The sequence below is a fragment of the Strongylocentrotus purpuratus genome, unplaced genomic scaffold, assembly GCF_000002235.5.
Source record: "Strongylocentrotus purpuratus isolate Spur 01 unplaced genomic scaffold, Spur_5.0 spur5_contig_733, whole genome shotgun sequence".
Lineage (NCBI taxonomy): Eukaryota > Metazoa > Echinodermata > Echinoidea > Camarodonta > Strongylocentrotidae > Strongylocentrotus > Strongylocentrotus purpuratus.
In genome coordinates, this window is record NW_022145429.1 from 8,995 (window position 1) to 28,336 (window position 19,342).

Below are 19,342 nucleotides of genomic sequence, written 5' to 3' on the forward strand. Positions count from 1 at the left end.
ATATTTGCAAATGTAAAACATGCTTCAAATGGCTCCTTTTATAGCGCAAAATGACAGTATATACGCGATTTAATCGTTTTCTTTTGATTGCGCAAGAAATAATGATGAGAGAGATAAACCGATGTCAAGAACAGATAGAGAAGCTCAAGCGCAACATAATGATACCTCTTAGAAGTCCATGGTATCCTTTTTAAGAAAGATATTTGCAAATGTAAAACATGCTTCAAATGGCTCCTTTTATAGCGCAAAATGACAGTATATACGCGATTTAATCGTTTTCTTTCGATTGCGCAAGAAATAATGATGAGAGAGATAAACCGATGTCAAGAACAGATAGAGAAGCTCAAGCGCAACATAATGATACCTCTTAGAAGTCCATGGTATCCTTTTTAAGAAAGATATTTGCAAATGTAAAACATGCTTCAAATGGCTCCTTTTATAGCGCAAAATGACAGTATATACGCGATTTAATCGTTTTCTTTTGATTGCGCAAGAAATAATGATGAGAGAGATAAACCGATGTCAAGAACAGATAGAGAAGCTCAAGCGCAACATAATGATACCTCTTAGAAGTCCATGGTATCCTTTTTAAGAAAGATATTTGCAAATGTAAAACATGCTTCAAATGGCTCCTTTTATAGCGCAAAATGACAGTATATACGCGATTTAATCGTTTTCTTTTGATTGCGCAAGAAATAATGATGAGAGAGATAAACCGATGTCAAGAACAGATAGAGAAGCTCAAGCGCAACATAATGATACCTCTTAGAAGTCCATGGTATCCTTTTTAAGAAAGATATTTGCAAATGTAAAACATGCTTCAAATGGCTCCTTTTATAGCGCAAAATGACAGTATATACGCGATTTAATCGTTTTCTTTTGATTGCGCAAGAAATAATGATGAGAGAGATAAACCGATGTCAAGAACAGATAGAGAAGCTCAAGCGCAACATAATGATACCTCTTAGAAGTCCATGGTATCCTTTTTAAGAAAGATATTTGCAAATGTAAAACATGCTTCAAATGGCTCCTTTTATAGCGCAAAATGACAGTATATACGCGATTTAATCGTTTTCTTTTGATTGCGCAAGAAATAATGATGAGAGAGATAAACCGATGTCAAGAACAGATAGAGAAGCTCAAGCGCAACATAATGATACCTCTTAGAAGTCCATGGCTTTCTTTTTAAGAAAGATATTTGCAAATGTAAAACATGCTTCAAATGGCTCCTTTTATAGCGCAAAATGACAGTATATACGCGATTTAATCGTTTTCTTTTGATTGCGCAAGAAATAATGATGAGAGAGATAAACCGATGTCAAGAACAGATAGAGAAGCTCAAGCGCAACATAATGATACCTCTTAGAAGTCCATGGTATCCTTTTTAAGAAAGATATTTGCAAATGTAAAACATGCTTCAAATGGCTCCTTTTATAGGGCAAAATGACAGTATATACGCGATTTAATCGTTTTCTTTTTCGATTGCGCAAGAAATAATGATGAGAGAGATAAACCGATGTCAAGAACAGATAGAGAAGCTCAAGCGCAACATAATGATACCTCTTAGAAGTCCATGGTATCCTTTTTAAGAAAGATATTTGCAAATGTAAAACATGCTTCAAATGGCTCCTTTTATAGCGCAAAATGACAGTATATACGCGATTTAATCGTTTTCTTTTGATTGCGCAAGAAATAATGATGAGAGAGATAAACCGATGTCAAGAACAGATAGAGAAGCTTCAAGCGCAACATAATGATACCTCTTAGAAGTCCATGGCTTTCTTTTTAAGAAAGATATTTGCAAATGTAAAACATGCTTCAAATGGCTCCTTTTATAGGGCAAAATGACAGTATATACGCGATTTAATCGTTTTCTTTTGATTGCGCAAGAAATAATGATGAGAGAGATAAACCGATGTCAAGAACAGATAGAGAAGCTCAAGCGCAACATAATGATACCTCTTAGAAGTCCATGGTATCCTTTTTAAGAAAGATATTTGCAAATGTAAAACATGCTTCAAATGGCTCCTTTTATAGCGCAAAATGACAGTATATACGCGATTTAATCGTTTTCTTTTGATTGCGCAAGAAATAATGATGAGAGAGATAAACCGATGTCAAGAACAGATAGAGAAGCTCAAGCGCAACATAATGATACCTCTTAGAAGTCCATGGTATCCTTTTTAAGAAAGATATTTGCAAATGTAAAACATGCTTCAAATGGCTCCTTTTATAGCGCAAAATGACAGTATATACGCGATTTAATCGTTTTCTTTTGATTGCGCAAGAAATAATGATGAGAGAGATAAACCGATGTCAAGAACAGATAGAGAAGCTTCAAGCGCAACATAATGATACCTCTTAGAAGTCCATGGCTTTCTTTTTAAGAAAGATATTTGCAAATGTAAAACATGCTTCAAATGGCTCCTTTTATAGCGCAAAATGACAGTATATACGCGATTTAATCGTTTTCTTTTGATTGCGCAAGAAATAATGATGAGAGAGATAAACCGATGTCAAGAACAGATAGAGAAGCTCAAGCGCAACATAATGATACCTCTTAGAAGTCCATGGTATCCTTTTTAAGAAAGATATTTGCAAATGTAAAACATGCTTCAAATGGCTCCTTTTATAGCGCAAAATGACAGTATATACGCGATTTAATCGTTTTCTTTTGATTGCGCAAGAAATAATGATGAGAGAGATAAACCGATGTCAAGAACAGATAGAGAAGCTTCAAGCGCAACATAATGATACCTCTTAGAAGTCCATGGCTTTCTTTTTAAGAAAGATATTTGCAAATGTAAAACATGCTTCAAATGGCTCCTTTTATAGGGCAAAATGACAGTATATACGCGATTTAATCGTTTTCTTTTGATTGCGCAAGAAATAATGATGAGAGAGATAAACCGATGTCAAGAACAGATAGAGAAGCTCAAGGCAACATAATGATACCTCTTAGAAGTCCATGGTATCCTTTTTAAGAAAGATATTTGCAAATGTAAAACATGCTTCAAATGGCTCCTTTTATAGCGCAAAATGACAGTATATACGCGATTTAATCGTTTTCTTTTGATTGCGCAAGAAATAATGATGAGAGAGATAAACCGATGTCAAGAACAGATAGAGAAGCTTCAAGCGCAACATAATGATACCTCTTAGAAGTCCATGGCTTTCTTTTTAAGAAAGATATTTGCAAATGTAAAACATGCTTCAAATGGCTCCTTTTATAGCGCAAAATGACAGTATATACGCGATTTAATCGTTTTCTTTCGATTGCGCAAGAAATAATGATGAGAGAGATAAACCGATGTCAAGAACAGATAGAGAAGCTCAAGCGCAACATAATGATACCTCTTAGAAGTCCATGGTATCCTTTTTAAGAAAGATATTTGCAAATGTAAAACATGCTTCAAATGGCTCCTTTTATAGCGCAAAATGACAGTATATACGCGATTTAATCGTTTTCTTTTGATTGCGCAAGAAATAATGATGAGAGAGATAAACCGATGTCAAGAACAGATAGAGAAGCTTCAAGCGCAACATAATGATACCTCTTAGAAGTCCATGGCTTTCTTTTTAAGAAAGATATTTGCAAATGTAAAACATGCTTCAAATGGCTCCTTTTATAGGGCAAAATGACAGTATATACGCGATTTAATCGTTTTCTTTTGATTGCGCAAAAAAAAATGATGAGAGAGATAAACCGATGTCAAGAACAGATAGAGAAGCTCAAGCGCAACATAATGATACCTCTTCGAAGTCCATGGTATCCTTTTTAAGAAAGATATTTGCAAATGTAAAACATGCTTCAAATGGCTCCTTTTATAGCAAAATGACAGTATATACGCGATTTAATCGTTTTCTTTTGATTGCGCATGAAATAATGATGAGAGAGATAAACCGATGTCAAGAACAGATAGAGAAGCTCAAGCGCAACATAATAATACCTCTTAGAAGTCCATGGTATCCTTTTTAAGAAAGATATTTGCAAATGTAAAACATGCTTCAAATGGCTCCTTTTATAGCGCAAAATGACAGTATATACGCGATTTAATCGTTTTCTTTTGATTGCGCAAGAAATAATGATGAGAGAGATAAACCGATGTCAAGAACAGATAGAGAAGCTCAAGCGCAACATAATGATACCTCTTAGAAGTCCATGGTATCCTTTTTAAGAAAGATATTTGCAAATGTAAAACATGCTTCAAATGGCTCCTTTTATAGCGCAAAATGACAGTATATACGCGATTTAATCGTTTTCTTTTGATTGCGCAAGAAATAATGATGAGAGAGATAAACCGATGTCAAGAACAGATAGAGAAGCTCAAGCGCAACATAATGATACCTCTTAGAAGTCCATGGTATCCTTTTTAAGAAAGATATTTGCAAATGTAAAACATGCTTCAAATGGCTCCTTTTATAGCGCAAAATGACAGTATATACGCGATTTAATCGTTTTCTTTCGATTGCGCAAGAAATAATGATGAGAGAGATAAACCGATGTCAAGAACAGATAGAGAAGCTCAAGCGCAACATAATGATACCTCTTAGAAGTCCATGGCTTTCTTTTTAAGAAAGATATTTGCAAATGTAAAACATGCTTCAAATGGCTCCTTTTATAGCGCAAAATGACAGTATATACGCGATTTAATCGTTTTCTTTTGATTGCGCAAGAAATAATGATGAGAGAGATAAACCGATGTCAAGAACAGATAGAGAAGCTCAAGCGCAACATAATGATACCTCTTAGAAGTCCATGGTATCCTTTTTAAGAAAGATATTTGCAAATGTTAAACATGCTTCAAATGGCTCCTTTTATAGCGCAAAATGACAGTATATACGCGATTTAATCGTTTTCTTTCGATTGCGCAAGAAATAATGATGAGAGAGATAAACCGATGTCAAGAACAGATAGAGAAGCTCAAGCGCAACATAATGATACCTCTTAGAAGTCCATGGTATCCTTTTTAAGAAAGATATTTGCAAATGTAAAACATGCTTCAAATGGCTCCTTTTATAGCGCAAAATGACAGTATATACGCGATTTAATCGTTTTCTTTTGATTGCGCAAGAAATAATGATGAGAGAGATAAACCGATGTCAAGAACAGATAGAGAAGCTCAAGCGCAACATAATGATACCTCTTAGAAGTCCATGGTATCCTTTTTAAGAAAGATATTTGCAAATGTAAAACATGCTTCAAATGGCTCCTTTTATAGCGCAAAATGACAGTATATACGCGATTTAATCGTTTTCTTTTGATTGCGCAAGAAATAATGATGAGAGAGATAAACCGATGTCAAGAACAGATAGAGAAGCTCAAGCGCAACATAATGATACCTCTTAGAAGTCCATGGTATCCTTTTTAAGAAAGATATTTGCAAATGTAAAACATGCTTCAAATGGCTCCTTTTATAGGGCAAAATGACAGTATATACGCGATTTAATCGTTTTCTTTTGATTGCGCAAGAAATAATGATGAGAGAGATAAACCGATGTCAAGAACTACGTCTACGTCTACGTCTATGCTGGTACTCGTCAAAAGCCTTTTCAGCAACTAAACGAGGATATTGTGGTGTGGTGTCTCTCATAGTGGTCATGATTGATTGATTAGTGCATAGTGCGTATATACAAGTTGTGCGAGTAAAAACAGATCCTCCTATGATTTAGGCGCTGATGGCTCCCTTGAACTTCTCCACAGAGGGCAGTTCAATGAAGTTGGTAGGGAGCTCATCCCAGTCCCGGAGTGTTCTTGGGAAGAAACTTTGCCTGTAGCTGTCAGAGTTGGAGCTGGGTCTCATGAATCTGTGTCGGTGTTGCTGACGTGTTGAACGGAGTCTTGGTTGGATGTAGTCTGGAATTGGTACTGCGACTAGGTGGTTGATGGCTTTGTAAAGCATGGTTAATCGGGCTTGCCTGCGTCTCTCCTCTAAGGGTTGGAGTGCTAGATCTTCTCTCATTTTGGTGACGCTGACAGATAGAGAAGCTCAAGCGCAACATAATGATACCTCTTAGAAGTCCATGGTATCCTTTTTAAGAAAGATATTTGCAAATGTAAAACATGCTTCAAATGGCTCCTTTTATAGCGCAAAATGACAGTATATACGCGATTTAATCGTTTTCTTTCGATTGCGCAAGAAATAATGATGAGAGAGATAAACCGATGTCAAGAACAGATAGAGAAGCTTCAAGCGCAATATAATGATACCTCTTAGAAGTCCATGGTATCCTTTTTAAGAAAGATATTTGCAAATGTAAAACATGCTTCAAATGGCTCCTTTTATAGCGCAAAATGACAGTATATACGCGATTTAATCGTTTTCTTTTGATTGCGCAAGAAATAATGATGAGAGAGATAAACCGATGTCAAGAACAGATAGAGAAGCTTCAAGCGCAATATAATGATACCTCTTAGAAGTCCATGGCTTTCTTTTTAAGAAAGATATTTGCAAATGTAAAACATGCTTCAAATGGCTCCTTTTATAGCGCAAAATGACAGTATATACGCGATTTAATCGTTTTCTTTTGATTGCGCAAGATATAATGATGAGAGAGATAAACCGATGTCAAGAACAGATAGAGAAGCTCAAGCGCAACATAATGATACCTCTTAGAAGTCCATGGTATCCTTTTTAAGAAAGATATTTGCAAATGTAAAACATGCTTCAAATGGCTCCTTTTATAGCGCAAAATGACAGTATATACGCGATTTAATCGTTTTCTTTTGATTGCGCAAGAAATAATGATAAACCGATGTCAAGAACAGATAGAGAAGCTCAAGCGCAACATAATGATACCTCTTAGAAGTCCATGGTATCCTTTTTAAGAAAGATATTTGCAAATGTAAAACATGCTTCAAATGGCTCCTTTTATAGCGCAAAATGACAGTATATACGCGATTTAATCGTTTTCTTTCGATTGCGCAAGAAATAATGATGAGAGAGATAAACCAATGTCAAGAACAGATAGAGAAGCTCAAGCGCAACATAATGATACCTCTTAGAAGTCCATGGTATCCTTTTTAAGAAAGATATTTGCAAATGTTAAACATGCTTCAAATGGCTCCTTTTATAGCGCAAAATGACAGTATATACGCGATTTAATCGTTTTCTTTCGATTGCGCAAGAAATAATGATGAGAGAGATAAACCGATGTCAAGAACAGATAGAGAAGCTCAAGCGCAACATAATGATACCTCTTAGAAGTCCATGGCTTTCTTTTTAAAAAGATATTTGCAAATGTAAAACATGCTTCAAATGGCTCCTTTTATAGCGCAAAATGACAGTATATACGCGATTTAATCGTTTTCTTTCGATTGCGCAAGAAATAATGATGAGAGAGATAAACCGATGTCAAGAACAGATAGAGAAGCTCAAGCGCAACATAATGATACCTCTTAGAAGTACATGGTATCCTTTTTAAGAAAGATATTTGCAAATGTTAAACATGCTTCAAATGGCTCCTTTTATAGCGCAAAATGACAGTATATACGCGATTTAATCGTTTTCTTTCGATTGCGCAAGAAATAATGATGAGAGAGATAAACCGATGTCAAGAACAGATAGAGAAGCTCAAGCGCAACATAATGATACCTCTTAGAAGTCCATGGCTTTCTTTTTAAGAAAGATATTTGCAAATGTAAAACATGCTTCAAATGGCTCCTTTTATAGCGCAAAATGACAGTATATACGCGATTTAATCGTTTTCTTTCGATTGCGCAAGAAATAATGATGAGAGAGATAAACCGATGTCAAGAACAGATAGAGAAGCTCAAGCGCAACATAATGATACCTCTTAGAAGTACATGGTATCCTTTTTAAGAAAGATATTTGCAAATGTTAAACATGCTTCAAATGGCTCCTTTTATAGCGCAAAATGACAGTATATACGCGATTTAATCGTTTTCTTTCGATTGCGCAAGAAATAATGATGAGAGAGATAAACCGATGTCAAGAACAGATAGAGAAGCTCAAGCGCAACATAATGATACCTCTTAGAAGTCCATGGCTTTCTTTTTAAGAAAGATATTTGCAAATGTAAAACATGCTTCAAATGGCTCCTTTTATAGCGCAAAATGACAGTATATACGCGATTTAATCGTTTTCTTTCGATTGCGCATGAAATAATGATGAGAGAGATAAACCGATGTCAAGAACAGATAGAGAAGCTCAAGCGCAACATAATGATACCTCTTAGAAGTCCATGGCTTTCTTTTTAAGAAAGATATTTGCAAATGTAAAACATGCTTCAAATGGCTCCTTTTATAGCGCAAAATGACAGTATATACGCGATTTAATCGTTTTCTTTCGATTGCGCAAGAAATAATGATGAGAGAGATAAACCGATGTCAAGAACAGATAGAGAAGCTCAAGCGCAACATAATGATACCTCTTAGAAGTCCATGGTATCCTTTTTAAGAAAGATATTTGCAAATGTAAAACATGCTTCAAATGGCTCCTTTTATAGCGCAAAATGACAGTATATACGCGATTTAATCGTTTTCTTTCGATTGCGCATGAAATAATGATGAGAGAGATAAACCGATGTCAAGAACAGATAGAGAAGCTCAAGCGCAACATAATGATACCTCTTAGAAGTCCATGGCTTTCTTTTTAAGAAAGATATTTGCAAATGTAAAACATGCTTCAAATGGCTCCTTTTATAGCGCAAAATGACAGTATATACGCGATTTAATCGTTTTCTTTCGATTGCGCAAGAAATAATGATGAGAGAGATAAACCGATGTCAAGAACAGATAGAGAAGCTCAAGCGCAACATAATGATACCTCTTAGAAGTCCATGGTATCCTTTTTAAGAAAGATATTTGCAAATGTAAAACATGCTTCAAATGGCTCCTTTTATAGCGCAAAATGACAGTATATACGCGATTTAATCGTTTTCTTTTGATTGCGCAAGAAATAATGATGAGAGAGATAAACCGATGTCAAGAACAGATAGAGAAGCTCAAGCGCAACATAATGATACCTCTTAGAAGTCCATGGTATCCTTTTTAAGAAAGATATTTGCAAATGTTAAACATGCTTCAAATGGCTCCTTTTATAGCGCAAAATGACAGTATATACGCGATTTAATCGTTTTCTTTCGATTGCGCAAGAAATAATGATGAGAGAGATAAACCGATGTCAAGAACAGATAGAGAAGCTCAAGCGCAACATAATGATACCTCTTAGAAGTCCATGGTATCCTTTTTAAGAAAGATATTTGCAAATGTAAAACATGCTTCAAATGGCTCCTTTTATAGCGCAAAATGACAGTATATACGCGATTTAATCGTTTTCTTTTGATTGCGCAAGAAATAATGATGAGAGAGATAAACCGATGTCAAGAACAGATAGAGAAGCTCAAGCGCAACATAATGATACCTCTTAGAAGTCCATGGTATCCTTTTTAAGAAAGATATTTGCAAATGTAAAACATGCTTCAAATGGCTCCTTTTATAGCGCAAAATGACAGTATATACGCGATTTAATCGTTTTCTTTCGATTGCGCAAGAAATAATGATGAGAGAGATAAACCGATGTCAAGAACAGATAGAGAAGCTCAAGCGCAACATAATGATACCTCTTAGAAGTCCATGGTATCCTTTTTAAGAAAGATATTTGCAAATGTAAAACATGCTTCAAATGGCTCCTTTTATAGGGCAAAATGACAGTATATACGCGATTTAATCGTTTTCTTTTGATTGCGCAAGAAATAATGATGAGAGAGATAAACCGATGTCAAGAACTACGTCTACGTCTACGTCTATGCTGGTACTCGTCAAAAGCCTTTTCAGCAACTAAACGAGGATATTGTGGTGTGGTGTCTCTCATAGTGGTCATGATTGATTGATTAGTGCATAGTGCGTATATACAAGTTGTGCGAGTAAAAACAGATCCTCCTATGATTTAGGCGCTGATGGCTCCCTTGAACTTCTCCACAGAGGGCAGTTCAATGAAGTTGGTAGGGAGCTCATCCCAGTCCCGGAGTGTTCTTGGGAAGAAACTTTGCCTGTAGCTGTCAGAGTTGGAGCTGGGTCTCATGAATCTGTGTCGGTGTTGCTGACGTGTTGAACGGAGTCTTGGTTGGATGTAGTCTGGAATTGGTACTGCGACTAGGTGGTTGATGGCTTTGTAAAGCATGGTTAATCGGGCTTGCCTGCGTCTCTCCTCTAAGGGTTGGAGTGCTAGATCTTCTCTCATTTTGGTGACGCTGACAGATAGAGAAGCTCAAGCGCAACATAATGATACCTCTTAGAAGTCCATGGTATCCTTTTTAAGAAAGATATTTGCAAATGTAAAACATGCTTCAAATGGCTCCTTTTATAGCGCAAAATGACAGTATATACGCGATTTAATCGTTTTCTTTCGATTGCGCAAGAAATAATGATGAGAGAGATAAACCGATGTCAAGAACAGATAGAGAAGCTTCAAGCGCAATATAATGATACCTCTTAGAAGTCCATGGTATCCTTTTTAAGAAAGATATTTGCAAATGTAAAACATGCTTCAAATGGCTCCTTTTATAGCGCAAAATGACAGTATATACGCGATTTAATCGTTTTCTTTTGATTGCGCAAGAAATAATGATGAGAGAGATAAACCGATGTCAAGAACAGATAGAGAAGCTTCAAGCGCAATATAATGATACCTCTTAGAAGTCCATGGCTTTCTTTTTAAGAAAGATATTTGCAAATGTAAAACATGCTTCAAATGGCTCCTTTTATAGCGCAAAATGACAGTATATACGCGATTTAATCGTTTTCTTTTGATTGCGCAAGATATAATGATGAGAGAGATAAACCGATGTCAAGAACAGATAGAGAAGCTCAAGCGCAACATAATGATACCTCTTAGAAGTCCATGGTATCCTTTTTAAGAAAGATATTTGCAAATGTAAAACATGCTTCAAATGGCTCCTTTTATAGCGCAAAATGACAGTATATACGCGATTTAATCGTTTTCTTTTGATTGCGCAAGAAATAATGATAAACCGATGTCAAGAACAGATAGAGAAGCTCAAGCGCAACATAATGATACCTCTTAGAAGTCCATGGTATCCTTTTTAAGAAAGATATTTGCAAATGTAAAACATGCTTCAAATGGCTCCTTTTATAGCGCAAAATGACAGTATATACGCGATTTAATCGTTTTCTTTCGATTGCGCAAGAAATAATGATGAGAGAGATAAACCAATGTCAAGAACAGATAGAGAAGCTCAAGCGCAACATAATGATACCTCTTAGAAGTCCATGGTATCCTTTTTAAGAAAGATATTTGCAAATGTTAAACATGCTTCAAATGGCTCCTTTTATAGCGCAAAATGACAGTATATACGCGATTTAATCGTTTTCTTTCGATTGCGCAAGAAATAATGATGAGAGAGATAAACCGATGTCAAGAACAGATAGAGAAGCTCAAGCGCAACATAATGATACCTCTTAGAAGTCCATGGCTTTCTTTTTAAAAAAGATATTTGCAAATGTAAAACATGCTTCAAATGGCTCCTTTTATAGCGCAAAATGACAGTATATACGCGATTTAATCGTTTTCTTTCGATTGCGCAAGAAATAATGATGAGAGAGATAAACCGATGTCAAGAACAGATAGAGAAGCTCAAGCGCAACATAATGATACCTCTTAGAAGTACATGGTATCCTTTTTAAGAAAGATATTTGCAAATGTTAAACATGCTTCAAATGGCTCCTTTTATAGCGCAAAATGACAGTATATACGCGATTTAATCGTTTTCTTTCGATTGCGCAAGAAATAATGATGAGAGAGATAAACCGATGTCAAGAACAGATAGAGAAGCTCAAGCGCAACATAATGATACCTCTTAGAAGTCCATGGTATCCTTTTTAAGAAAGATATTTGCAAATGTAAAACATGCTTCAAATGGCTCCTTTTATAGCGCAAAATGACAGTATATACGCGATTTAATCGTTTTCTTTTGATTGCGCAAGAAATAATGATGAGAGAGATAAACCGATGTCAAGAACAGATAGAGAAGCTCAAGCGCAACATAATGATACCTCTTAGAAGTCCATGGCTTTCTTTTTAAGAAAGATATTTGCAAATGTAAAACATGCTTCAAATGGCTCCTTTTATAGCGCAAAATGACAGTATATACGCGATTTAATCGTTTTCTTTCGATTGCGCATGAAATAATGATGAGAGAGATAAACCGATGTCAAGAACAGATAGAGAAGCTCAAGCGCAACATAATGATACCTCTTAGAAGTCCATGGCTTTCTTTTTAAGAAAGATATTTGCAAATGTAAAACATGCTTCAAATGGCTCCTTTTATAGCGCAAAATGACAGTATATACGCGATTTAATCGTTTTCTTTCGATTGCGCAAGAAATAATGATGAGAGAGATAAACCGATGTCAAGAACAGATAGAGAAGCTCAAGCGCAACATAATGATACCTCTTAGAAGTCCATGGTATCCTTTTTAAGAAAGATATTTGCAAATGTAAAACATGCTTCAAATGGCTCCTTTTATAGCGCAAAATGACAGTATATACGCGATTTAATCGTTTTCTTTCGATTGCGCAAGAAATAATGATGAGAGAGATAAACCGATGTCAAGAACAGATAGAGAAGCTCAAGCGCAACATAATGATACCTCTTAGAAGTCCATGGTATCCTTTTTAAGAAAGATATTTGCAAATGTAAAACATGCTTCAAATGGCTCCTTTTATAGCGCAAAATGACAGTATATACGCGATTTAATCGTTTTCTTTTGATTGCGCAAGAAATAATGATGAGAGAGATAAACCGATGTCAAGAACAGATAGAGAAGCTTCAAGCGCAACATAATGATACCTCTTAGAAGTCCATGGTATCCTTTTTAAGAAAGATATTTGCAAATGTAAAACATGCTTCAAATGGCTCCTTTTATAGCGCAAAATGACAGTATATACGCGATTTAATCGTTTTCTTTCGATTGCGCAAGAAATAATGATGAGAGAGATAAACCGATGTCAAGAACAGATAGAGAAGCTCAAGCGCAACATAATGATACCTCTTAGAAGTCCATGGTATCCTTTTTAAGAAAGATATTTGCAAATGTAAAACATGCTTCAAATGGCTCCTTTTATAGCGCAAAATGACAGTATATACGCGATTTAATCGTTTTCTTTTGATTGCGCAAGAAAAAATGATGAGAGAGATAAACCGATGTCAAGAACAGATAGAGAAGCTCAAGCGCAACATAATGATACCTCTTAGAAGTCCATGGTATCCTTTTTAAGAAAGATATTTGCAAATGTAAAACATGCTTCAAATGGCTCCTTTTATAGCGCAAAATGACAGTATATACGCGATTTAATCGTTTTCTTTTGATTGCGCAAGAAATAATGATGAGAGAGATAAACCGATGTCAAGAACAGATAGAGAAGCTCAAGCGCAACATAATGATACCTCTTAGAAGTCCATGGTATCCTTTTTAAGAAAGATATTTGCAAATGTAAAACATGCTTCAAATGGCTCCTTTTATAGCGCAAAATGACAGTATATACGCGATTTAATCGTTTTCTTTTGATTGCGCAAGAAATAATGATGAGAGAGATAAACCGATGTCAAGAACAGATAAAGAAGCTTCAAGCGCAACATAATGATACCTCTTAGAAGTCCATGGCTTTCTTTTTAAGAAAGATATTTGCAAATGTAAAACATGCTTCAAATGGCTCCTTTTATAGGGCAAAATGACAGTATATACGCGATTTAATCGTTTTCTTTTGATTGCGCAAGAAATAATGATGAGAGAGATAAACCGATGTCAAGAACAGATAGAGAAGCTTCAAGCGCAATATAATGATACCTCTTAGAAGTCCATGGTATCCTTTTTAAGAAAGATATTTGCAAATGTAAAACATGCTTCAAATGGCTCCTTTTATAGCGCAAAATGACAGTATATACGCGATTTAATCGTTTTCTTTTGATTGCGCAAGAAATAATGATGAGAGAGATAAACCGATGTCAAGAACAGATAGAGAAGCTTCAAGCGCAATATAATGATACCTCTTAGAAGTCCATGGCTTTCTTTTTAAGAAAGATATTTGCAAATGTAAAACATGCTTCAAATGGCTCCTTTTATAGCGCAAAATGACAGTATATACGCGATTTAATCGTTTTCTTTTGATTGCGCAAGATATAATGATGAGAGAGATAAACCGATGTCAAGAACAGATAGAGAAGCTCAAGCGCAACATAATGATACCTCTTCGAAGTCCATGGTATCCTTTTTAAGAAAGATATTTGCAAATGTAAAACATGCTTCAAATGGCTCCTTTTATAGGGCAAAATGACAGTATATACGCGATTTAATCGTTTTCTTTTGATTGCGCATGAAATAATGATGAGAGAGATAAACCGATGTCAAGAACAGATAGAGAAGCTCAAGCGCAACATAATAATACCTCTTAGAAGTCCATGGTATCCTTTTTAAGAAAGATATTTGCAAATGTAAAACATGCTTCAAATGGCTCCTTTTATAGCGCAAAATGACAGTATATACGCGATTTAATCGTTTTCTTTTGATTGCGCAAGAAATAATGATGAGAGAGATAAACCGATGTCAAGAACAGATAGAGAAGCTCAAGCGCAACATAATGATACCTCTTAGAAGTCCATGGTATCCTTTTTAAGAAAGATATTTGCAAATGTAAAACATGCTTCAAATGGCTCCTTTTATAGCGCAAAATGACAGTATATACGCGATTTAATCGTTTTCTTTTGATTGCGCAAGAAATAATGATGAGAGAGATAAACCGATGTCAAGAACAGATAGAGAAGCTCAAGCGCAACATAATGATACCTCTTAGAAGTCCATGGTATCCTTTTTAAGAAAGATATTTGCAAATGTAAAACATGCTTCAAATGGCTCCTTTTATAGCGCAAAATGACAGTATATACGCGATTTAATCGTTTTCTTTCGATTGCGCAAGAAATAATGATGAGAGAGATAAACCGATGTCAAGAACAGATAGAGAAGCTCAAGCGCAACATAATGATACCTCTTAGAAGTCCATGGCTTTCTTTTTAAGAAAGATATTTGCAAATGTAAAACATGCTTCAAATGGCTCCTTTTATAGCGCAAAATGACAGTATATACGCGATTTAATCGTTTTCTTTTGATTGCGCAAGAAATAATGATGAGAGAGATAAACCGATGTCAAGAACAGATAGAGAAGCTCAAGCGCAACATAATGATACCTCTTAGAAGTCCATGGTATCCTTTTTAAGAAAGATATTTGCAAATGTTAAACATGCTTCAAATGGCTCCTTTTATAGCGCAAAATGACAGTATATACGCGATTTAATCGTTTTCTTTCGATTGCGCAAGAAATAATGATGAGAGAGATAAACCGATGTCAAGAACAGATAGAGAAGCTCAAGCGCAACATAATGATACCTCTTAGAAGTCCATGGTATCCTTTTTAAGAAAGATATTTGCAAATGTAAAACATGCTTCAAATGGCTCCTTTTATAGCGCAAAATGACAGTATATACGCGATTTAATCGTTTTCTTTTGATTGCGCAAGAAATAATGATGAGAGAGATAAACCGATGTCAAGAACAGATAGAGAAGCTCAAGCGCAACATAATGATACCTCTTAGAAGTCCATGGTATCCTTTTTAAGAAAGATATTTGCAAATGTAAAACATGCTTCAAATGGCTCCTTTTATAGCGCAAAATGACAGTATATACGCGATTTAATCGTTTTCTTTTGATTGCGCAAGAAATAATGATGAGAGAGATAAACCGATGTCAAGAACAGATAGAGAAGCTCAAGCGCAACATAATGATACCTCTTAGAAGTCCATGGTATCCTTTTTAAGAAAGATATTTGCAAATGTAAAACATGCTTCAAATGGCTCCTTTTATAGGGCAAAATGACAGTATATACGCGATTTAATCGTTTTCTTTTGATTGCGCAAGAAATAATGATGAGAGAGATAAACCGATGTCAAGAACAGATAGAGAAGCTCAAGCGCAACATAATGATACCTCTTAGAAGTCCATGGTATCCTTTTTAAGAAAGATATTTGCAAATGTAAAACATGCTTCAAATGGCTCCTTTTATAGCGCAAAATGACAGTATATACGCGATTTAATCGTTTTCTTTTGATTGCGCAAGAAATAATGATGAGAGAGATAAACCGATGTCAAGAACAGATAGAGAAGCTCAAGCGCAACATAATGATACCTCTTAGAAGTCCATGGCTTTCTTTTTAAGAAAGATATTTGCAAATGTAAAACATGCTTCAAATGGCTCCTTTTATAGCGCAAAATGACAGTATATACGCGATTTAATCGTTTTCTTTTGATTGCGCAAGAAATAATGATGAGAGAGATAAACCGATGTCAAGAACAGATAGAGAAGCTCAAGCGCAACATAATGATACCTCTTAGAAGTCCATGGTATCCTTTTTAAGAAAGATATTTGCAAATGTAAAACATGCTTCAAATGGCTCCTTTTATAGGGCAAAATGACAGTATATACGCGATTTAATCGTTTTCTTTCGATTGCGCAAGAAATAATGATGAGAGAGATAAACCGATGTCAAGAACAGATAGAGAAGCTCAAGCGCAACATAATGATACCTCTTAGAAGTCCATGGTATCCTTTTTAAGAAAGATATTTGCAAATGTAAAACATGCTTCAAATGGCTCCTTTTATAGCGCAAAATGACAGTATATACGCGATTTAATCGTTTTCTTTTGATTGCGCAAGAAATAATGATGAGAGAGATAAACCGATGTCAAGAACAGATAGAGAAGCTTCAAGCGCAACATAATGATACCTCTTAGAAGTCCATGGCTTTCTTTTTAAGAAAGATATTTGCAAATGTAAAACATGCTTCAAATGGCTCCTTTTATAGGGCAAAATGACAATATATACGCGATTTAATCGTTTTCTTTTGATTGCGCAAGAAATAATGATGAGAGAGATAAACCGATGTCAAGAACAGATAGAGAAGCTCAAGCGCAACATAATGATACCTCTTAGAAGTCCATGGTATCCTTTTTAAGAAAGATATTTGCAAATGTAAAACATGCTTCAAATGGCTCCTTTTATAGCGCAAAATGACAGTATATACGCGATTTAATCGTTTTCTTTTGATTGCGCAAGAAATAATGATGAGAGAGATAAACCGATGTCAAGAACAGATAGAGAAGCTCAAGCGCAACATAATGATACCTCTTAGAAGTCCATGGTATCCTTTTTAAGAAAGATATTTGCAAATGTAAAACATGCTTCAAATGGCTCCTTTTATAGCGCAAAATGACAGTATATACGCGATTTAATCGTTTTCTTTTGATTGCGCAAGAAATAATGATGAGAGAGATAAACCGATGTCAAGAACAGATAGAGAAGCTTCAAGCGCAACATAATGATACCTCTTAGAAGTCCATGGCTTTCTTTTTAAGAAAGATATTTGCAAATGTAAAACATGCTTCAAATGGCTCCTTTTATAGCGCAAAATGACAGTATATACGCGATTTAATCGTTTTCTTTTGATTGCGCAAGAAATAATGATGAGAGAGATAAACCGATGTCAAGAACAGATAGAGAAGCTCAAGCGCAACATAATGATACCTCTTAGAAGTCCATGGTATCCTTTTTAAGAAAGATATTTGCAAATGTAAAACATGCTTCAAATGGCTCCTTTTATAGCGCAAAATGACAGTATATACGCGATTTAATCGTTTTCTTTTGATTGCGCAAGAAATAATGATGAGAGAGATAAACCGATGTCAAGAACAGATAGAGAAGCTTCAAGCGCAACATAATGATACCTCTTAGAAGTCCATGGCTTTCTTTTTAAGAAAGATATTTGCAAATGTAAAACATGCTTCAAATGGCTCCTTTTATAGGGCAAAATGACAGTATATACGCGATTTAATCGTTTTCTTTTGATTGCGCAAGAAATAATGATGAGAGAGATAAACCGATGTCAAGAACAGATAGAGAAGCTCAAAAGGAACATAATGATACCTCTTAGAAGTCCATGGTATCCTTTTTAAGAAAGATATTTGCAAATGTAAAACATGCTTCAAATGGCTCCTTTTATAACGCAAAATGACAGTATATACGCGATTTAATCGTTTTCTTTTGATTGCGCAAGAAATAATGATGAGAGAGATAAACCGATGTCAAGAACAGATAGAGAAGCTTCAAGCGCAACATAATGATACCTCTTAGAAGTCCATGGCTTTCTTTTTAAGAAAGATATTTGCAAATGTAAAACATGCTTCAAATGGCTCCTTTTATAGCGCAAAATGACAGTATATACGCGATTTAATCGTTTTCTTTCGATTGCGCAAGAAATAATGATGAGAGAGATAAACCGATGTCAAGAACAGATAGAGAAGCTCAAGCGCAACATAATGATACCTCTTAGAAGTCCATGGTATCCTTTTTAAGAAAGATATTTGCAAATGTAAAACATGCTTCAAATGGCTCCTTTTATAGCGCAAAATGACAGTATATACGCGATTTAATCGTTTTCTTTTGATTGCGCAAGAAATAATGATGAGAGAGATAAACCGATGTCAAGAACAGATAGAGAAGCTTCAAGCGCAACATAATGATACCTCTTAGAAGTCCATGGCTTTCTTTTTAAGAAAGATATTTGCAAATGTAAAACATGCTTCAAATGGCTCCTTTTATAGGGCAAAATGACAATATATACGCGATTTAATCGTTTTCTTTTGATTGCGCAAAAAAAAATGATGAGAGAGATAAACCGATGTCAAGAACAGATAGAGAAGCTCAAGCGCAACATAATGATACCTCTTCGAAGTCCATGGTATCCTTTTTAAGAAAGATATTTGCAAATGTAAAACATGCTTCAAATGGCTCCTTTTATAGGGCAAAATGACAGTATATACGCGATTTAATCGTTTTCTTTTGATTGCGCATGAAATAATGATGAGAGAGATAAACCGATGTCAAGAACAGATAGAGAAGCTCAAGCGCAACATAATAATACCTCTTAGAAGTCCATGGTATCCTTTTTAAGAAAGATATTTGCAAATGTAAAACATGCTTCAAATGGCTCCTTTTATAGCGCAAAATGACAGTATATACGCGATTTAATCGTTTTCTTTTGATTGCGCAAGAAATAATGATGAGAGAGATAAACCGATGTCAAGAACAGATAGAGAAGCTCAAGCGCAACATAATGATACCTCTTAGAAGTCCATGGTATCCTTTTTAAGAAAGATATTTGCAAATGTAAAACATGCTTCAAATGGCTCCTTTTATAGCGCAAAATGACAGTATATACGCGATTTAATCGTTTTCTTTTGATTGCGCAAGAA